Source organism: Scyliorhinus torazame, chromosome 3, assembly GCF_047496885.1.
Source record: "Scyliorhinus torazame isolate Kashiwa2021f chromosome 3, sScyTor2.1, whole genome shotgun sequence".
In the NCBI taxonomy this organism is placed as follows: domain Eukaryota; kingdom Metazoa; phylum Chordata; class Chondrichthyes; order Carcharhiniformes; family Scyliorhinidae; genus Scyliorhinus; species Scyliorhinus torazame.
In genome coordinates, this window is record NC_092709.1 from 12,776,563 (window position 1) to 12,798,515 (window position 21,953).

The following is a 21,953-nucleotide window of genomic DNA, read 5'->3' on the forward strand; positions in this document are numbered from 1 at the left end:
AAGAGTTCCTCAGATTTACCACCCTCTGGCTGAAGAAATTCCTCCTCATCTCTGTTTTAAAGGATCGTCCCTTTAGTCTGAGATGGTGTCCTCTGGTTCTAGTCTTTCCTGCAAGTGGAAACATCCTCTCCATGTCCACTCTATTTCCTTCATCTGCTTCTCTATCTACTTCATCACCCAAGGAGCTCTTGTTTTGGTTGCCATCCCTTTACTCCTTGGGGTAAATGTACCTCAACTGTGTCCACACCACTTTCCCTTTGAAGGCCAACAATTGTTTCATTACAGTCTTGCCTGCCAATCCTTTGGGCCATTCACACCCCAGTAGAATTGGCCCTTGTCCAATTCAGTAATTTCACTCTAGATTGCTGTTTGGCCTTTTCCATGGCTAACCTAAACCTGATGATACTACGATCAATGTTCCTGAAATGTTTCCGCGCAGACAATTGATCTGCTTGACTGTCCACATTCCACAAACCATGTCCAACATTTCCACATTGGGCTGGAAACATATCGATCACGAAAACTCTCCTGAACACACCACAGAAACCCTTCGCCCTCTCTGTTTCACATTATTACAATTCTGATTTATATTAATAGGGGGGCTTGTGTCGCTGTGGGTAGCGTCCCTGCCTTTGAGCCAGAATCTCTAGGTTCTCGTCCCACTTCAGGACGTAATGGCCACGGAAGGCGCGTTCATAATGTGGCCAAACAGGTTGGGTACCTTCCCACACGCCAATGGCAGGTGGTAAGAGTGGGAGTGATTCGCCCGGTGGAAAGAAATTGGAGCCTTTACCAACACCACCCGTAGTTCCAGACTGCAGCATGCATGTAAAAGTGCACGTCGCCACAGCAACACACACTCACTGAGTGATCTCTAACACTCCACCTGTCACATACTGTATCCAGGTAACAAAAGTCGCAAATGGTCACAATTCTACAGTTCCTACACCTCTCTGTAATTTTCCTGCACATTTAGATGAGAAGTTAAGAACTAGGAGCAGGGGTAGGTAATTCAGCCCCTCGAGCCTGCTCCACCATTCAGTACGATCATGGCTGATCTCATTTCGGCCTCATCGCCACCCGCTGCCCATAATTCTTCATCCTGCTACCAATTAAAAGCCTGTCTATCTCCTCTTTAAATTTGTTCAGTGTTCTGACTCCCACTGCACTCTGGGGTAGAGAATTCCACAGATTCACAACTCTTTGAGTGAAGTAATTCATCCTCATTTCAGTTTTAACTCTGCCACCCCTTAGCCTAGAATTATGGTCTACTGTTCTAGAATGTCCAACATGGGGCAGCTCTGCTCTAGATCTATCCTATCAATCCCCGTTAGCATTGTATATACCTCAAGTGAGACCTCCTCTCATTCGTCTGAACTTTAACGAGTATAGGCCTGACCTGCTCAATCTCTTTTCACAAGACATAACTTTCATAAGGCAGAAGGCATATCTTTCCCTCTAGCTAATGGTCAGGTGACTCTTCCTCCAATCTCTGCATTATCAGAGACCCCTCCCACCCAGTCTTTGCCTTCTTCCAGACCCTTCCATCAGGCAGAAGATACAGAAGTTTGAAGGCTCACACATCCAGACATAGGAACAGCTTCCTCCCCACAGCTACCAGACTCCTCGACGACTCTCCCTCGGACTCATCTGTTCCCTGTAAGAACACTATTCACGATGCCCTGTGCTGCTCTTGCTCATATATTTGCTTTGTTTGGCCCCTTGTTCCGCACTGTAACCAATCACTGTTTGTCGCTGTACCATTTGTCAATGTTCCCTGTCGATTATTCTTTTTTTTGTCTACTATGTACGTACTGTGTACATTCCCTCGGCCGCAGAAAAGTACTTTTCACTGCACTTCGGTACCTGTGACAGGAAATCAAATCCACCCTGCAGCAGACATTTTACTCTGTGTTTCCCAACAACCCAGATCGTTTTGTTTCACACACCACCACATGCAATGACTCTATTATGTTGGACAATTAACCGAACAACATTTCTCAACTGATTGTAAGTAAGTAAGTAAAGTCGCCACTGTCCCAGATGACCATAGGCTGCTTTTCCCTTTGAGGGGAAGAGCTGACTGGTGGTGGTTTAACCTGAGGATCGCCACACATCAGGCGAGGGGCAAGGTTGAGAAGGCGAATAACCTCAGTCAGTGCAGGAATTCTGCATCACTAACCAGTCGTCCAGCCAACTGAGCTAAACCGGCCCCCCTAACTTTACTCTGTAACTGATAGTACCAGAATTCCAAACACACGCAACAAGGAAAGGGTTGGATCCTAGGTTTTTAAGTAAAGGAAGAAGTGTAAAGGGCATCATCGTGAAATGTTCGGTCACAAAGCGTTAACTGTACTTACTTTTCTTTCAAGTTTAAGGGCTTGGAAAAGTTTAACCATTCGTGTGGTGATATGCTCCTAAGTGTGAGCAAAGATGATTCTGGAGCTGAAACACTCTCCATCTGACAATAAAGCACAAGGCGTTTCTAAATTAGGTATGAGATCTGCACTGTTCTAGGCTTCCTTAAATGGGCCTGAGTTATAAAAGTATGACAGCACCATTTCCAACCCCCTTCCCACGCGCTCAATACTGCTCAAACTTTCCGAGCACTTATACATCTTGGCCTCCCGAAATTGAAGTTCCCCCAGTGCTAGAGTTCTCAAACCTGTGGAACTTTGCTTAATGTTCTTTGCCATCTGGTGAATTCCTGCAATAACATTTTTTTAAATAGCTAGTCTGCTAGAGTTGAAATGAGACCACCAGGCCATAAGACGTAGGAGCTGAAATAGGCCATTCAGCCCATCGAGTTTGCTCTGCCATTTAATGAGATCTGATCTGATAATCTTCAATTCCACTTCCCCACTTTATCCCCATAATCCTCGATTCCCTTACTGATTAAAAATTTGTATATCTCAGCCTTGAACATACTTAACGACCCATCCTCTACAGCTCTCTGCGGTAAATTCTGAGAGAAGAAAATCCTCCTCATCTCTTTCTTAAATGGGCCAACCCCTTACTCTGAGATTATGCCCTGTGGCCCTGGAGAGTTAAAGTGTCAGCTGCAGCTCGGTTGTGAAACACTCTCATCTCGAAGACTAAAGGATGTGGGTTCCATTTCCACCCGAGAAACATGTGTTCCACAGTCCAGGCAGGTGTTCCCAATGCAGAATTGAGAAAGTAATGTTTCCTCGGAGCGGACTTTGAACTGATGCCTCTACGTGCCCTGTCAGATAAATGCAGAAGGTGCCAAGATACTAATTCGAAAAGGAGCAGGGCAGACTGTTACTTATTCCTCAGCCAACATCATTAAAAAAAACCAGATCAACTGCTGACTTGTTTAGTTGCTATTTGAGGGAGCTTTCTCGGTGAAGCTGGCTGCCACCAATTGCAACAGTGACGACACTTCACTCGCTGTAAAGTGCTTTGGAAAAGCCCGAGGCTATTAAAGATGCTTCAGGAATATAAGTCGTTTTATTTCGATATACAGCTATAAACTAACACTCTTCCTTATGCGGGATCTCGGGGAGTGCATGTCAAGTCCAGACCTACCATGCAAAAGGAGGCCATTCGGCCCATCGAGTCTGCACTGACATTTGGAAAGACCACCCTACCATGGCTCCAATCCACTGCCCTGTAACCAAACCTGAAAGGGGCAAATTATCATGGCCCATCTACCTAACCTGCACATCTTTGGACTGTGGGAGGAAACCGGAACACCCGGAAGAAACCCATGCAGACACAGGGAGAACGTGCACACTCCACACAGACAGTCACCCGAGGCCGGAGTCGAACCCGGGTCCCTGGTGCTGCAAGGCAGCAGTGATAACCACTGTGATGCCCCATGCCCGCAGATTTTCCGTGAGAAAACAACACACTTCCACTGGAACAGGAACTAGACTATGCCTTTCTTTGAATAAAAAGGGAGACGAATAATATCTTACCATATAAAACAGAACCCGTGAGTTCAGCATTCAAAGTGCTTTGTTCCACCGGCTTATTAGAAATGATTAAAATGAATTCTAACCGGACCCACAAGAAACTAGTTTGATTCCAACCATGCTCACTTTACTTAGAACTCTGCCAGTCAGCAGATAGGCTTTAATTTCTTCAGGCTGGCTTTGAGCCAAATCTGTGCCCCAAGAGACATGCAGCAATTGTGCTTTGAGCAGCAACATCGGAACGAGAATAGTCGTGTTGGAGTGTAAGCCTCGCTTTTACCAGGGCCCCAGATCTTATCATAAAATCACAGAATCCCGATAGTGCAGAAGGAGGCCATTCGGCCCCTCATGTCTGCATCGGCCGTTGCTCCAATAGACCACCCTACCTCGGCCCAAAACCCGCTCCTATCCTGGTAACCCTTTCACAGTAACCTCATTACAGTGTTAATGTAAGCCTACTTGTGACAATAAAGATTATTAAAACCCCACATTTGGGCAATATTAGCATGGCCAATTCACCTAACCTGCACGAGTGTGGACTGTGGCAGGAAACCAGAGCACCTGGAGGAAACCCACGCAGGCACGGGGAGAAAGTGCAAACTCCACACAGATAAGTCACCTGAGGTCGAAATCAGACCCGGGTCCCTGGCGTTGTGAGGCATCAGTGCTACTGTACCACCGTGCCGCCCCCGGATAACAGGGCAACTAACAACGTTTTCCATTCTGAAGATCTGCTCCATGAACCTTTAGATTTATTTTGGGGGAGCCCGAGCTGTTAGCCGCAAAGAAAATAAAAATTGGGAAAGGCATTAATGGGGCCCGCAGGCATATCCTTAGTCAATCAGCTTGAGGGATTGCACAATTGATGGTGCAAAGCCGGAGAAGGGAGGGTAAAATCAAATGGTGAACTCAATGTATCAAATCAGGTACTGAAAGGGAAAGAAAGATGGATTAAGGGAGAGAAAGGAACGAGATAAGAAAGAAAAAGTAAAAAATAAGTTTAAAATTTTAAGTTGTGTGTTTCAAAATCTCCACCAACCTTTAAAAGCTGAAGGAATGAGACTCCACACTTGTAATAGATAGTTTTCAGTGCCAGAGAAGTTGATTAACAGTAATTAATAATCATGTTGACAGTCTGGGATTTGGACTGCAATTGCTTGATCTAACTTTGTGGTGAGTTTAGTTTGTAGTTACCTGGATAATCATAGAATTTACAGTGCAGAAGGAGGCCGTTCAGCCCATTGAGTCTGCACTGGCCCTTGGAAAGAGCACCCTACCTAAGCCCACACCCCCACCCTATCCCCATAACCCACCCAACCTTTTTTGGGCACTAAGGGTAATTTAGCATGGCCAATCCACCTAACCTGCACATCTTTGGACTGTGGGAGGAAACCGGAGCACCCGGAGGAAACTCACGCAGACACAGGGGGAACGTGCATACAGCGCACAGACAGTGGCCCAAGCCGGGAATGGAACTTGGGACCCTGGAGCTGTGAAGCAATTGTGCTAACCACTGTGCTACTGTGCCCCCCCCATAATATGGCAACTTCCCACCATTTGTTGCAATGCAATGAGAAGGTAGACCGCGAGATATCAATTTTGCAACGCTAACAGCAGAGAACCTCAAATCAGACAGCAGGTTTTGGATTGCTGAGTTTAAATGCTCACCTCTCCCTTGCGTGAATTTGCTGTACCGGTTCCAGACAAATAAGGGTGAGTGCCATTAGCCTCACAGTTACAAGAAAATCTGGGCACTATTGTGCCAATGGTGGACTAATGGGATATACTCCATACATTAAAGGTTGTGTGGCCCTTGGGTAGTGTCCCTGCTTCTGAGTTTGATGCTTTGAGTTTAAGTCCCATAATGATCAAGGAAGGGGTGTTCTTCATGTGGATAGAGTGATTAACAAGCTGAAAATCTTTCCAACAAGCACCAATCTCAGATGGTAAGAGCGGGATAGATTAATGGTCAGCCATAAGATGGACAGAACATTGGATCCTCCACCAACACTATCCAAAGCTCAAGACTACAGAACGCATGGAAAAGCATGTTTTGCCACATCAACACAGACCCCTAAAATGAACTATAGCAACCAACACCACTCCATACATTGCATCTAGTCAAAAATAAAAATGAGCGGCACGGTAGCACAGTGGTTAGCACTGTTGCTTCACAGCGCCAGCGACCCAGGTTCAATTCCCGGCTTGGCTCACTGTCTGTGCGGAGCCGGCACGTTCTCCCCGTGTCTGCGTGGGTTTCCTCCGGGTGCTCCGGTTTCCTCCCACAAGTCCCGAAATGCACGCTGTAAGGTGAATTGGACATTCTGAATTCTCCCTCAGTGTACCCGAACAGGCGCTGGTGTGTGGCGACAAGGGGATCTTCACAGTGACGTCATTGCAGTGTTAATGTAAGCCTACTTGTGACACTAATAAAGATTATTATTATTATGTTATTTTTTGTTGTCATTTTGTGTCTTTTCCTAATTTTCCTCATCAGGTCCACAACAGTTCCTGGTATGAATTAAATAGGAGGCATTCCCAACACATTGTTTATTAATATCGGTGCTTCCATTCTTACTGAGATTTAAAAGGCTATACATCACATGATCATCTCCATCCCTCAGGGCCATTCCTATTGGGATAAGAAACATTGGTCGTCAGTTCTAGCAATCGGAATTCCCACTGCTCCCCCTCAGCTAGGATTCATGGGATGAGACAGTGCAGAAGGAAACCATTTGGCCCATCATGGCTGTGACAGCTCTTTGAAAGACGCTACTCTATTAGTCCCACTCCCCTGTTTTTCCAACAACCCCCCCCCCCCTCTCCAAGACTTCTCTTTTCAGCCAATTGATTACCTTACTGAAAGTCCCCCTCACTCGGACAGGCGCAGCAGCCATGAACGATATAATCAGACAAGCAGTCGCTCCCAAGTTGCCATGGGCAGGTGTCCGTGACATTGAGAAATTGTTTCTGTAATTCACTCACGATGCTCTTTCTAAGCAGGGTCCTCGTGAAGAAAGACTGTGAGACTGCCTGAAAACAATTCCCTTTCTGAATCATGGGCAGCAAAGGAACAATCAACAGATACGAGCCAAAAGGCACCGAGAAACACACGTGCAAATGATTGAGTCTAAACCCAGAAGAAACTCTCACCTAAAACCTAAAAACAGCTTGGTATTTTAAACAAGCTCTGATGCTAATGTCCACGGGTAGACATTACTGCATAAGAATTCCATCTGCTGGCAATGTGTGGAGAGGAGCAGGGGCATTCCTTCATTTCCTCTGGGAATTCCCTGAAGTCCTTGAAAGAATGGGGAAACTTTTGAAGGTGCCTGTAGTTCTGAGGCGGCAGGGTTGTGCGTCCCTGTGTGTCGAGTTTTGTTATCCAGCACATGGAGCAGATTTTTTAGAACAACAGATGATTCCTCGTCACAAATTCCTTGGCTGCAAAAAGCGTACCTCATGCGAGTGATGAGGACTCAATCGCTACCTCCAGAAGAGATTATTCACAGGCGATCTTGTTGGAGAAAACGGTAAGATAAATCAGAAGAGTGAGTAATATAGGAGGAGGACGGGGCACTTACTCTTTAGGGTGTTCCACCACTCAATGACACCATGGCTGATCTGTGACCTTATTCCCTTTAACCCTCTTTATCTCATATTACTTAATAACTTTGATTCACAAAAATCTATCAATCTCAGAATTAAAATCAATATCCTGGGATCACCTACTGTTGTGGAAGAGAGCTCCAAGCTCCTACCACCCATCGTGTATTCAGTATTTAAAAAGGGAGGTAGAGAGAAAACAAGGAATAATACACCGGTCAGTAGGTCGGTCGTGGGGAAAATGCTCAAGTCCATTCTCAAAGATTTAATAGCAGAGCACTTGGTAAACAGTGGGAGGATCGGACAGAGTCAGCATGGATTCACAAACGGGAAATCATGTTTGACAAATCTGCTGGAATTCTTCGAGGATGTGACAAGTAGAGTTGATGAGGGGGAGCCAGTGGATGTGGTTTATTTGGACTTTCAGAAGGCTTTCAACAAAGTCCCACAAAAGAGATTAGCGTGTAAAATAAAAGCGCTGAGATTGGGAACAGTGGGCGCGATTCTCCAAAATGGACGGCGCGTAACGGCGCGGGAACTATCGATTCTGGCTCAACGGCGCTGGAGCGGTTCATGCCGCTCCAGCCTTCCTTCCCGGCGCCAAATTGGCGCCGCGCCAACCCGTGCATGCGTAGTTGGGCCGTGCCAACCCGCGCACGCGTGACGGCCCCGATCGCGGGCCAGACCCCATCGGAGGCCCCCTCCAGGGGACGGAGTCCCCCTTCCCGCCCCCCCCACAGGCTGCCCCCGACCCTGCGCGCAGAGTTCCGGCGGCGCATCAAACGCCCGGCGCAAATGGCGCCGATTCTCCGCATCTCGGAGAATCGCGCAACATCGTGATCACCTTGGGTGATGTTTTGCTGCAGTTGTACAGGACCTTTGTGAGGCACACCGAGGATAGTGTGTGCAGTTTTGGTCTCCTTGCCTGAGGAAGGATGCTATAGAGGGAGTGCAACAAAGGTTTACCAGACTGATTCCTGGGATGGCGGGACTGATGTATGAGGAGATTGAATCGGTTAGGATTATGTTCACTGGAGTTCAGAAGAATGAGGGAGGATCTCATAGAAACCTATAAAATTCTAACAGGACCAGACAGGGTAGATGCTGGAAGGTATGTTCCTGATGGCCGGAAACAGGGGTCACAGTCTGAGGATACAGGGTAAACTATTTAGGACCGAGATGAGGAGAAATGTCTTCCCGCAGAGAGTGGTGAGCCTGCAGAATTTGCTACCACAGAATGTAGTTGAGGTATATTTTCAAGGCGGAATTAAGTAAAGCACTTGGGGTAAAAGGGATGAAAGGATATGGGGAAAACGCAGGAACAGGTTACTGAGTTGGATCATCAACCATGATCACAATGAATAATGGAGCAGGTAGGGTGAACGGCCTCCTGCTCCTATTTTCTAAGTGTGTTGAACTGTTTCCTAATGTCGTTCCTGAGAGGCCCGGCTGTAGTGATCTGCATATCTGTATGTATACAAGAGGTTAATGTATAGACATAACAGCTAAGAAATCACTAGATGGCAGCACTAGAGATGGGTATAAACGACAGACTCAAGCCGAGTTCCCGCCTCTTCGTGTGTGTAGTGACTCGTGACCAGAGGTAGAGAGATAGCTCGATTGCAAGTGTTGTTCATCATAGTTAATTCTTATTCAAACTTGTTTATTTAATATCCAGTATAAGTGCTGGAGAGAGAACAAACTCACAGTTTATTTGTTAATGTTATTCAGTAAATTATTCGCTTTAATTGGAAGACTACAAATGTTAATCAACATCGAGTAAAAGATCATCTTGGTAAGAAGCAACATATATTACAGAAGGTAATATAACACTGCCTCTAAGTTTTGGACTATATGCCCTAGTCCCAGACTCCCCAACAAGTGGAAATTGTTTCTCTCTATCTACCCTATCAGTTTCCCTTCTATAAAACAGTTGCTTGGGAATGCAGAACCTGAATATTGGTGGAAAAAGGACACATTGTCCAAGCATTTTGACTTGCATTCGTCACGATGATTCGCAAGAACACCAAATGTAAAGGAAACAACATCACGGGAAGAGAGTGCTGATAGCTCATTTCTTCCGCAGTCTGTTGCATAAATGGGCAAATGTTGAGCATACTCTGGAATTCTGTCACCTCACTGTCAGCGCAAATATTATGAGAGATTGTGTTTAAAAAATAATAATTTTTATTAGTGTCACAAGTAGGCTTACATTAACACTGCAATGAAGTGACTGTGAAAAGCCCCTAGTCGCCACATTCCGGCGCCTGTTATGAAACCAATGAATTTATCTACAGTCTTCAGTGCTGTCTTGTTGATAGTTAAAATAAGTGAGGTGCAGAGACAGTCCACACAGACATTGAACCAATAATTCATAGAAAATGATGAATCCAGGCTGAATTTAGATATTGCCAAGCCTGGTCGATCATTACACATTAACGCAAATGTCATTTGCCGTATGCTCTGTCTGATTTCATATAACTCTGGTAATGTTTGGCGTCATTATCTTTAATGAAAGAATTCATAATAATTTGCCATATAATGAAAAAAAGCTTTTAAAGAAACAGACGTTATGCAATAAACCAGAGCTAACATCTTGTCTTACATGTCACACTGCAATCCAACCAAAGTTTGATCAAGATTCAGAAACATATTGTCGGAGGTGCCTGTCTGACTGACATCACTTCCTGCAGAACATTGATTACCCTCCTCCCTTTCTTCATTCAGATCTCAGTTTACTCAGTTAACTAAAGTTCTGTCACTTTTTTTGGAACAAAAAAAATCTTTCAATCTTTGCTCATTTGCTTCAATTCTTCTCGCACACTTGCGTGTTTTATTTTGCCAACCAATTTATTTGTCCCTTCCTTTCCCTTCATCGCAGTGAACATTTTGCCTTGTTGTTTGACCACATTCCCACAAATGCTTGCGCAGTCACGGCGTGGAGATACACAAGTTACCTCATGGTATCAGCGGGCACTGTTCCTTCCATGTGTGGGACGGCAAAAGAGAATCGCGCGAAAGCCCAGGAGGACCAAACAAATGAGCACATCGTGTTCCGGCCAAAAGGAGTAACAACAGCCAAGAGATTCAGGCTGGTCCACCTGATTAACAGATGGTATTTGCCACTGTCCGTGAAGACTATGACTGGATGCTAATTGAATGCACTCGTCATCACTTCTGGCATTTTCTCATGTTTAGATCAGGGGATTATCCCCGGGACAAGGATGTGACAATACTGTCATGGTGCAGGCATAGCTCTGACCGCTAACCATCACAATTATTTACTTATTTCACACGTCTGGTAAATTGGAGTCAAAGGCAGAAACAGGTCATACGTTCAATTTAACTCTTGCAATGTTCAGCTTCGAGTGAACAGAACGTGATTATGTCAAGATCTTTTGCAGAGTTTGAAGTATTAGGTTGTAATTTTTATAATAGTAATAATCTTTATTAATGTCGCAAGCCGACTTACGGCTGCAATTAACGCTGCAAAGAAGTTACTGTGAAAATCCCCTAGGCACCACATTCCGGCGCCTGTTCGGGTACACTGAGGGAGAATTCAGAATGTCCAATTCACCTAACAAGCACGTCTTTCGGTACTTGTGGGAGGAAACCGGAGCACCCGGAGGAAACCCACGCAGACACGGGGGGAACATGCAGACTCTGCACAGACAGTGATCACCCAAGCTGGGAATCGAACCTGGGACCCTGGCGCTGGAAAGCAACAGTGCTAACCACTGTGCAACCATGCCGCCCTATTTTCAGCACTGCAGGATGGTCATTAGAGAAGCTGGCCTCACCTCACCTGACCCATTAGCCCCGGGCTAATGGGATGAAATGCTGGACTCCACCTGCCCAGCAACTGTCAGCAATACCAACAGCAACAAGATCCTTGTTCCTTCTCATCTTACTTTATCACCCTCTATCAGCATATCCTTCGATTCCTTTCCCTCTCTCTCATGAACATATCTAGATTCCCCTTGAATGCATCTACGTCAGTCACCTCAACCTGTCCGCGTGGTAGTGAGTTTCACATTCTCACCGCTCTCTGGGTAAAGACGTTTCTCGACTTCCCGACGGTATTTCTCAGCGATGATCTTGGACGAGATTCTCTAGCCTTGCCGCAGCGTGCTTCTCGGTGGCAGGAGGTGACCCGCTGTTGGCCGGCAGCGGGATCTTCTGACCCTACCATGAATCCAACACACACCGGCGGGAAACCCACGGCGGGAGCGTACCGTCGGCGGGACCGGAAAATCCCGTTGGCGTGAACAGCTGGAAGATCTCGCCCCTTGTATTTACGGCCTTTATTTCTGGCCTTGCTCACAAGTGGAAACATTTTCTCTGCTATCAACCCCACTAACTCTCAGGATATTAAAGTCCTCCATTAAGGTCAGAGGCAGGGGCCAATTCTTTCCTTTCTGACAAAGCATGATAAAGGACGCTATCGAGGGGTTCCAAAAAATAATTTATAAAAGCAATCTTTCAGAAGAGTTAATAGAAAGCCCTGGTTTGCCTGGAGCTAACATTGACTGATCACAACTAAATGGATAAATGAATTGTTAAATATCTCTGGCAGATTTTACGGCCCCAACAGCTGCTAGAAAATTCTAGAATTATTTGTTGCTGCTGACAAAAAAAACCCCGCCACCATTATCAAAAGAACCAGTCAGCAGGTAATACATCATGCAAGGTCGACAAACAATTTGTTCGAGTTTGTTAAATAGATCCAAGTTAGTCAATAAAGAAGTCAACAATGTTGACTTCTCGTAATGGGGTCACAGCGAACAGTGTGCATCCCACACTATATTTACTAGCTTGAGAGCATCATGAAAATGCCGCCTTAGAAGACAGAAACGCCCACTTTGGGCTGTTTGGCAACTTCAGCTTACATGTGTTACTCTAATCTGCCATTTGTTCAAGCGCCCATCTGTGCTGCCACCCTGTTCTCAGATGGCAGTCTTGTGAACTATCGCATAGCCTCTTCAGACTCTGTTGACAAAACAGAACTGCTCGCTGGGTTAATCCTGCACCTGTGAACTGTTATTCAACAGTGAATAAAAAATGCTATCTGCTGAGCTCCCCAACCACCGCCTCCCCAACCCCCACCCCCCTCCCCCCACCCTCAATTTAATACGATTCAGCTGCTTTCTGAGAACTCTTTGTCAGAACCGCTTTGATTTCAGACGGGCAAGAAATTTATTCCACTCAGGCATGTCTGTGACAAATTGTTAGATTAGGGTACAAAGAAAGGACTCGGAGATCGGAGGAGAGAAAAAAAATAGAGAAAGGGAAGAATTTTCCATCCATTAAATACAGAATTGGGGGTTGTGAAGAGTGTCTCACAAGGCTAGTTTACAGAGTGCGTCAACTATGACAGCAAGGGTATCAAAGTGATGCTGAGATTCAATTACGGGCTTATTTAATTAGAGTAATTCAGAAATCTGCTGCTTTTATCCTGACTAGCATCACAGTGTGTTCACCCACTGACTCTCACTGATCCACGCTGGCTCCTCGGTCTAGCAAAGCCTTGATTTAAAAATCTTCCCCCTTGTTTTCGCATCCCTCCAAGATTCACCGTTGGACTATTTTCTAAATGGGAAGATGCTTAGGAAATCAAAGCACAAAGGGCTCCTTGTTCACGATTCTCTTAAGGTTAACGTGCAGGTTCAGTCGGCAGTCAGGATGGCAAATGCAATGTTAGCATTCTTGTCAAGAGGGCTAGAATACAGGACCAGGGATGTACTTCTGAGGCTGCGTAAGGCTCTGGTCAGACCCCAATTGGAGTATTGTGAGCAGTTTTGGGCCCCGTATTTAAGGAAAGATGTGCTGTCCTTGGAAAGGGTCCAGAGGAGGTTCACAAGAATGATCCCTGGCATGAACAGCTTGTCATATGAGGAACGGTTGAGGACTCTGGGTCTGTACTCGTTGGAGTTTAGAAGGATGAGGGGGGATCTTATTGAAACTTACAGGATATTGCGCAGCCTGGATAGAGTGGACGTGGAGAGAATGTTTCCACTTGTAGAACTGGAACTAGAGGACACCATCTCAGACTAAAGGGACGATCCTTTAAAACTGAGATGAGGAGGAATTTCTTCAGCCAGAGGGTGGTGAATCTGTGGACCTCTTTGCCGCAGAAGGCTGTGGAGGCCAAATCACTGAGTGTCTTTAAGACAGAGATAGATAGGTTCTTGATTAATAAGGGGATCAGGGGTTATGGGGAGAAGGCAGGAGAATGGGGATGAGAAAAGTATCTGCCATGATTGAATGGCGGAGCAACCTCGATGGGACGAGTGGCCTAATTCTGCTCCTGTGTCTTATGGGTAACTTGCTGCAGAATTCCCAACCTCAGAGCTGCTCTTGCAGTCACAGCATTTGTAAGGCTGGTGCAGTTCATTTTCTGGTCAATGGTAACCCTCAGGATGTTGGTAGTGGGAGGAATTCAGTGATGGTAATGCCATTGAATGTCAAGAGTCATGTTGGCACGATTTATTGGTAGGGTAATTTATTCCACCATTGTACGCTCTGGAAAAGATATTGACCGTTGAAAGAAAATGGAAAAAAAATAAAGACAGTGCTCTTAAAATGAACATGAGAACCCATCATTTCTCTGAGTCAGGCCATCTCCTGCAAACAAAGCATTGCAAAACATACGGCAAATGGTTAATTTGAAGAAAGTAAACTCCACCAGCAATAATCTGGTGTGATTGGGGATTTTTTTTAGCATCCTGGGGGCCACCTCAACATTTTGCTTCACTTATGCTAAAGCAGTGTCTCCAGTTCCATGGCTCCCAGTTAACACGGCAATTCCTCAGTGCACAGAAACCAGGACCTGGACACATTCCTTTGCACCCGTCTTGCAGACTGCTTTTGCCAAGCGAGAACAACAGTCAATAGCTGTTCCTTTGCCCCATTGCATCTTTCACTTTGCGTGTGCATTTTCCGTGTGGCAAGATGTAACAAAGCAGGAAAAAACTGGTGGTGAAACTTGGAATACTTGTAACCCTGACATCCACATACAGCCCTTCCTCATGGCTGGTAGTAAGTCAAGGAATACGCTCGTTTATAATAAACAGAGGTCTTATATCACATTATTCAGTGCATGGCATAATACAGTGGGTCTATTATGAAGAAGCTCTTGGGGGAGAAAGAATAAACTGTTTCTGTTGAAGTGACGGCAGAAAATTGGGACGACCCCAGGAGAAACTCTAACCCCAGACTTTTAACGGCAAAGATATGGTTATCTTGCTACAATGCGTTCCATTAAAAACCAATAGCTAATGCAGCAACAGCATAAAGTGCAAATCAAATATACTAAAAAAGTTTGCATGTTAACCGTTAACAAACAATACTTTAAATATGAAATCCTTTCCCCAAGTCAAAATGGATTATTTCATGCTCTTTTTACATGGCATATCTGCTACTACTCTGCTGGTGCTATGGAATTGTACAAGTTGTTTTAGAGGTGCCAGGCAGACTTCTCAACAAACAGGAAGCAACGAGGCAAAGGTGTCATTCACAACTCAACTTTGTTACTCATAACAAAAAGAAAGAGCTCACACAAATCAAATTAAGAAACGCGCCCAAGGAATTTGAAGAATGCTTCAAGCTGCAGCACAGAAAATAATTGGACTGAGACTTCAACATACTGATAAGTGTAACAGGGAAAAAAAGAGAGAAGATTGGCCGATGGAATGGAGCAACGTGCACCTCCGGCTGTTCGTAATGTTCAGAGTGTGAACCGTGCACAACCAGCCCACGCTCGTAAAGCCCACAACAGAATATCTACTGTTAGATGAGTTTCCATGATTGGGCAGCGCTTGCTGAACAATCCTGAGTGTGTGAACAGTTGTGCTAACAATTAACTTAAGATAATGCGTTTGTAACATGGTTCATTCATGCTTGCTGGAAGAGATATACATTCATACACAAGAACCCGTTTTCTGCAAACAAAAGGAATATGTTCAAGCCTTGCACATTTTTTTGTATTGCCCAGGAACTTGAGAAGCCTATTGTTCCCCATTGCTTCCTGCATCCAACACCTCGGCCAATCAGAATTGACTAGGCAACCAATCCCCACCCCTTTTCTCCTGTAGTATAAATTGAGATTGTTTGAAATTTGGCATTCTTGCATTTGTCCTGATGAGTGCAAGATGAAAAGCTTCGGCAACCTGTCTCTTTATTCGGCAATAAAAACGTGCATTGATATAGCACCTTTCATGCTCTTAGGATATCCCAAAACACTTTACAGCCAATTAAGTAGTTTTGAAGTGTAGTCAATGCAGGAAACAGAGCAGCCAATTTGCACATAACAAGCTCCCACAAAGGGCAACATGGTAATAACCAGATAATCCTTTATTTTTAGTAACATCGATTGAGGGATAAACATTGGCTGGATATCCTGTTCCTCAAAATAATGCCACGGAACCTTTCACATCCACCTGCGAGAGTAGGCAAGGCCTTGGTTCAATATCTCAATCAAAAGACAGCACCTTCAACAGTGCAGCACTCAAGAGTGTCCGCCTAGATTTTGGTGCTCAGGTTTCTTGAATGGAACTTGAACCCACAGGCCTCTGGCTTCAGGGCAAAACTGCTACCACTGAGCCACCGCTGGCACAGGGTAATTGCAGGTAAGTGTACATCATGGAACGAGAAGAAATATAGTTTGTCAATAACTAAAACATCCATTATTGTGATTATTGGTCCCGACTTAACAAAGTATGAACAGGAGCAGGTACACTGCCGCACTCAAAAACTCACTCACACAAAAAAGAGGCTTGCCGCAATTTCTGCAACAACAAAACCATAAACGTTGCAAAGTTAATGACACTGTGCATTACCGAAAAGAGCAAGTATATTTCAGTTACTGAACAATTGAAACAAAGAAAAGCTTACAAATGCTGTGTGAGGCCAAAACCCCTCGAAATATAGTGAACATATGGTACACATGAAAGACAGTGCAAGGTATGTTTTATTTTAGTTTAATTTATGATCTGTCACAAAGATTGGTGCCTGTCCAAGTTACCTTAAATGGCAAATGAACAGAAAAAAACCCGATGCTTTCGCTGCATCTAGTTCTTGAACTAACAGTTCCGAGAATCATTGTGCTTTCTGTGTTAGCGACACTTTTAGATATTTATACAGAGTGTAAACAACGCAAAGTATTGGGCATGTTTCTCTTGCCAGATGGAGAGATTTACTGCCTGGTCACTCCGCCATGCGCACAGAGTTGACAAAACGTATTTTTGCAGGATTAATTAAATACAGGAAGACAGCTTTGACGGGATCTTGCACAGCCACACCGGTTGAGTGTTCAGGAGGGGTGTTTTGCCAGATTTCACTTCACCCTTAACAATGGGGCTTACTGAAAGCTTGCTTTACGGGCTTAACAATGCAAAAAAAAATCAGTCCCCACCATCATGAGGAGCCCTGTCCCATTTTAGACATGTTCAACCTCTCTTTGCAAGACCAGCCCAGCGTAAGCTTCAAGGCCATTAATTATAGCAAGTAATGTCTGCAAGATAACACTGACTCGAATTCCAGGAAATATTCAACTATAAACATAACACTATTCAACTATAAACATAACGCTTTATCTGGAGACCTCTTTTGAAAAAAAACAGATAAACGGTTAGGTTTTTCAATTAGGGACTCTCAGCTTGCTGGAAAGAAATCTGTCAGTGTTAAACACGTCTGTCCAGGGTCTAATGACGTGTGAAGCCTGTCCATAACTTTGTGCGATAAATCAGAATAGCATTATCAGACAATGATACCACAGATGTAATTTGCCAAACAATTGAAAGTGAAAATTTAATTGGATGGTTGTAATTTGAAATGTATTTAATTAGTGGCGGGAGCAAACCCTATTTTAGATTTATTACAGGAACGTTTTATCCCAAGCCGTATGTTTGTTTACCAGCTCTGTTATTTTAGTCGGAGAACACATTCGCAAATTGGTCCCTTCTGAATCCAGGCTGATCAATAGTTAATTTGGACGGTCTAGATTTATGGGGGCCAGGCAAGGGGGACTAGTCATTTAAACACTGGGTCAGTACGGGTAAGTTTGGATCAGCTGCCTGTTCTACGTTGTATATTTATGTATGTTTTTTTTGTGTATGGAACGATCTGTCCAGACTGCATGCAGAACAATACTTTTCACTATACCTCGGTACAAGTGACAATAAATCAAATCCAAATCAATCGGCCTGATCTCCATAGAGTCAATGGCTGCGATTTCCTGACCCCTCCACACCTCCCCGCGGAGTGTTTTCCAGAGGCGGAGCCAGTTTGCCATTGGCTGCCGGTGGGATCTTTCAGCCGTTTTGCATGGCTCACCTGTCCGGCTGCCAGGAAACATGCCATGGGGGTTTTTGGGGGGGGGAGCCGCCTTTGGCGGAACTAGAACATCCTAAGTGGTGGTGCACTTGAACCCACTTCATTTCCCCTTTTACATTCCATTAAAAGGACATCCTAAATACAGAGACCCAGGGTAATGCTCTGGGGACCCGGGTTCGAATCCCACCACCGCAGATCAGGAAATTTGAATTCAGTAAAAATCTGGAATTAAAGTCTAATGATGACCATTGCCGATTGGTGTAAAAACCCCATCTGGTTCACTGATGTCCTTCAGGGAAGGAAATCTGCCATCCTCACCCAGTCTGGCCCATATGTGACTCGAGACCCACACAGCGATGAGGTTGTGTAGCCATCTGGGATGGCCACTTCCCGATTACAAAATGGACACTTTGCAAAGATTGCAGGGAAAATGGACAATGCTGAGGAAACAAGCAGGTCCAGGGTTTGTCTGTATATTGGAGCCGCAGCTCCCAGACAAGACCAAAACTGTAGGCCCATCACCATACTAATGGCCCATTTCCGGGAACAAAAGAGTAACATTTGAGTAACCGATACTAAGGCAGACACCCCGGCGCCAGAGGAGACCGAAACAAAGCAGGCCAACGGCCACCTAGGACATGCCCAGCCATCAGAGCACCCACCCCTTTATTGGATGAAATCAATAGGAGTGATCAAGAAACGGCCCAATTGATTGGGGCCAAGTTCAAGGCCCGCCCAAAAGAACGCGAAGCCCCTTTGGGTATAAGAAGGAGCCCCCAAGAGAGAATCGTTCTCTTGGACCCGGCTCTCACCGAGGCGAGACCTGCCCACCAGCTGCACCAGAAGCAAGTAAGTCCAAGGTCAACGCTCGCTACCAGACAGACGACCTTAGCTGTTCCCCTGTACCAGTTCGACCCCAGCAGCCTCAGAACCGAACAACGGCCATCGTTCCTCTGACTGAGTGGGCGCCCAAAGCTAAGTATAGGCTTTAGCAGTAGTGATAGTTTAGTCTGTAGAGTTTCGTGCATGAATATATTTAACTGTGTGTGTAAATAAATAAGCATTGACTTTGAACTAACTAACTGGTGTACCGAGTGTTTGATCAGTATTCGGTTTTAACCTTGTGGCGGTATCGAAAGATACCTGGCGACTCTGGAGCAAACGTAATTAGAATTAAGGAAGGCGACCATATTGACCGCCATATTCAGAGCCAACCAAAGAGACCAACAGTTGACTCTTGACTGCCCCTCCCCCCCACCCCACTGAAATGGCCGAGCTAGCCACTCAGTTCAAGGGCAATTAGGGATGGGCAACAAATGATGGCCCAGCCCAGCGACACCCACATCCCAAGAACAAATTTTTAAAAACGCAGTGAGAAATACCAGTATGCACTGGCAGATAAAAATCAGGAACAGAACACTCCGTCCCTTGAGACAGTTACACCATTCAGTTAGATCATGGTTGACCTGTACCATAACTCCACTTAGCTAACTTGGTTCTAAAGCCCTTCTTACTCTTGCTTGAATAACTGGTGTCACATGGTTGCCTGCGTACAGATTTAAAACAATTGGCAAAATAACGAAAGGCATTGGAAGAAAAAGCCCATTAAAGCGGAGAGAATTTACAATGGTGAATGCACAGGCAGAGAGCACAATGGAAGAAGGTTCAATTGTGGCTTCCAAATGGAAATTGGATAAGCACCAGCTAATGGCCTCCTTCGGAGCGGTAAACATTCTATTTGATGATTGTTTACGCTCGTGCTGTGTGGGTTGTATCTGTATCTGAGCAGCAGCCCAGGAACACTTATGATGAGATCGCCCTGGAAAAATTCAATACAAGGTTATTTGAGCAAAGGAACGAAAAATATACAGTTAGACTTATAGAGTAGCTTTTATGAATTCAGCACTTCCCCAGTGTTTCACAGCTGATGTGCAGGAAACGGCACGGTGGCACAGTGGTTAGCACTGTGTCTCAAAGCTCCAGGGTCCAAGGTTCGATTCCCGGCTTGGGTCACTGTGCGGAGTCTGCACGTTCTTCCCGGGTCTGCGTGGGTTTCCTCCGGGTGCTCCGGTTTCCTCTCCACAGTCCAAAGATGTGCAGGTTAGGTGGATTGGCCATGCTAAATTGCCCCTTGGTGTCCAAAAGGTTATGTGGGATTACTGGGTTACGAGGATAGGTTGGAGGCGTGGGTTTAAGTGGGGCGCTCTTTCCAAGGGCCGGAGCAGACTCGATGGGCCGAGTGGCCTCCTTCTGCACTGTAAATTCTATTGTCATAGCGCTGCACTGTAGCAATGATGCCTGGGATGCATCTTTTCAGCACTTCCAAAGTAGGATTGAACTTTCCACCATCGCCATGGGATGATTAGGGGCTGTGGACTGGACCAGGGTGGGTGTGCGTGTGGTTAGGGGGGCGGGTTAACATTCCTTGATTTTACTCCAAGAATGGCACCCTGGCAGTGTTGGTTGCTGAAACAGAAACTGCCCTCTTTACGGCGTGTGTCTTTCAGTGGAATTAGATTTGGGCAGGTTACTTCGCCCGCAAGGCGAGGATGGACATTTAACCTCAGAATCTTTCTTTTTTATATAATTAGTTCAGGGAATTGAGTGTGACTGGCTGGGCCAGCATTTATTGCTCATCCCTATTTTCTCTTTGACTCAGTGGTTTGCTAGGTCATTTCAAAGGGCATTTAAGAGTCAAGCACATTGCTGTGGGTCTGGAGTCACATGTAGGCCAGACCGGGTAAGAACAGCAGATTTCCTTCCCTGAAGGACATCAGAGAATCAGGTGGCTCTTTACAACAATCGGCAATTACTTCACGGTCATCACTGGACTTTAATTACAGATTTATTTTTATTTTTTTAATTGAATTCAAATTTCACCATCTGCTGTGATGAACAACTCTGGGTCTCTGGATTGCTAGTCGAATGGCCACACCACAACACCACCATCTCGCCTTGACCCTGCCTCCACTGCTCAATGGGAAAGAGAATTCCACAGATGAACGACTGAGAGAATTTCCATTTCACCTGTGTCTGAAATAGGTGAGCCCCTTATTTGGAAACTGTGGCCTCTAGTTATAGATTGAGGGGGAAACATTCTCCCAGCACCTGCCCAGTCGAGTCCCCTCAGAATCTTACTTGTTTCAATAATATCACTTTGCATTCTTCCAAACAGGTTGATTGTCAACTTGTAAATCCTTCCAATACGCCAATGGCAGGCGGTAAGAGCAGGAGAGACTCCTGGTCACCCACACTTGATGCGCAGTGACGCTCCTCGAGCCTGAACTCTCTGGTGGCAGGTGAGTGACCTGGTCCAGGGAAACCTCACTATGGAAACAGATGAAAGTTTGCCTCGTGCAACATTCGGTGTGGGAGGAGAAACAACATCAATGTGTGTGGGGATTTAAGAACGTAAGAACTAGGAGCAGGAGTAGACCATCTGGCCCCTCGAGCCTGCTCCGCCATTCAATGAGATCATGCCTGACCTTTTGTGAACTCAGCTCCACTTTCCCACCCAAACACCATAACCCTCAATCCCTTTATTCTTCAAAAAACTATCTATCTTTATCTTAAAAACATTTAATGAAGGAGCCTCAACTGCTTCACTGGGCAAGGAATTCCATAGATTCACAACCCTTTGGGTGAAGACGTTCCTCCTAAACTCAGTCCTAAATCTACTCCCCCTTATTTTGAGGTGATGCCCCCGAGTTCTGCTTTCACCCGCCAGTGGAAACAACCTGCCCACATCTATCCTATCTATTCCCTTCATAATTTTATATGTTTCTATAAGATCCCCCCGGATCCTTCTAAATTTCAACGAGTACAGTCCCAGTCTACTCAACCTCTCCTCGTAATCCAACCCCTTCAGCTCTGGGCTTAACCTAGTGAATCTCCTCTGCACACCCTCCAGCGTCAATACGTCCTTTCTCAGGTAAGGAGACCAAAACTGTACACAATACTCCAGGTACGGCCTCATTAACACCTTATACAATTGCAGCATAACCTCCCTAGTCTTAAACTCCATCCCTCTAGCAATAAAGGACAAAACTCCATTTGCCTTCTTAATCACCTGTTGCA

General features: G+C 45.3%; 1 protein-coding gene across 8 annotated transcripts in view; it reads right to left on the reverse strand.

Moving 5' to 3' along the window:
* The window catches only part of bmpr1ba (bone morphogenetic protein receptor, type IBa), a 631,073-nt gene that overhangs the window by 113,411 nt on the left and 495,709 nt on the right, over nt 1-21,953 (reverse strand). Inside the window, exon 5 of one of the 8 annotated variants that reach the window (XM_072495309.1) lies at nt 2,361-2,461. The exons of the other annotated variants lie outside the window; for them this stretch is intronic. The gene's annotated coding sequence lies outside the window, so the exon portion shown is untranslated. The remainder of the gene's footprint in view (nt 1-2,360; nt 2,462-21,953) is intronic. 8 annotated transcript variants of the gene reach the window in all.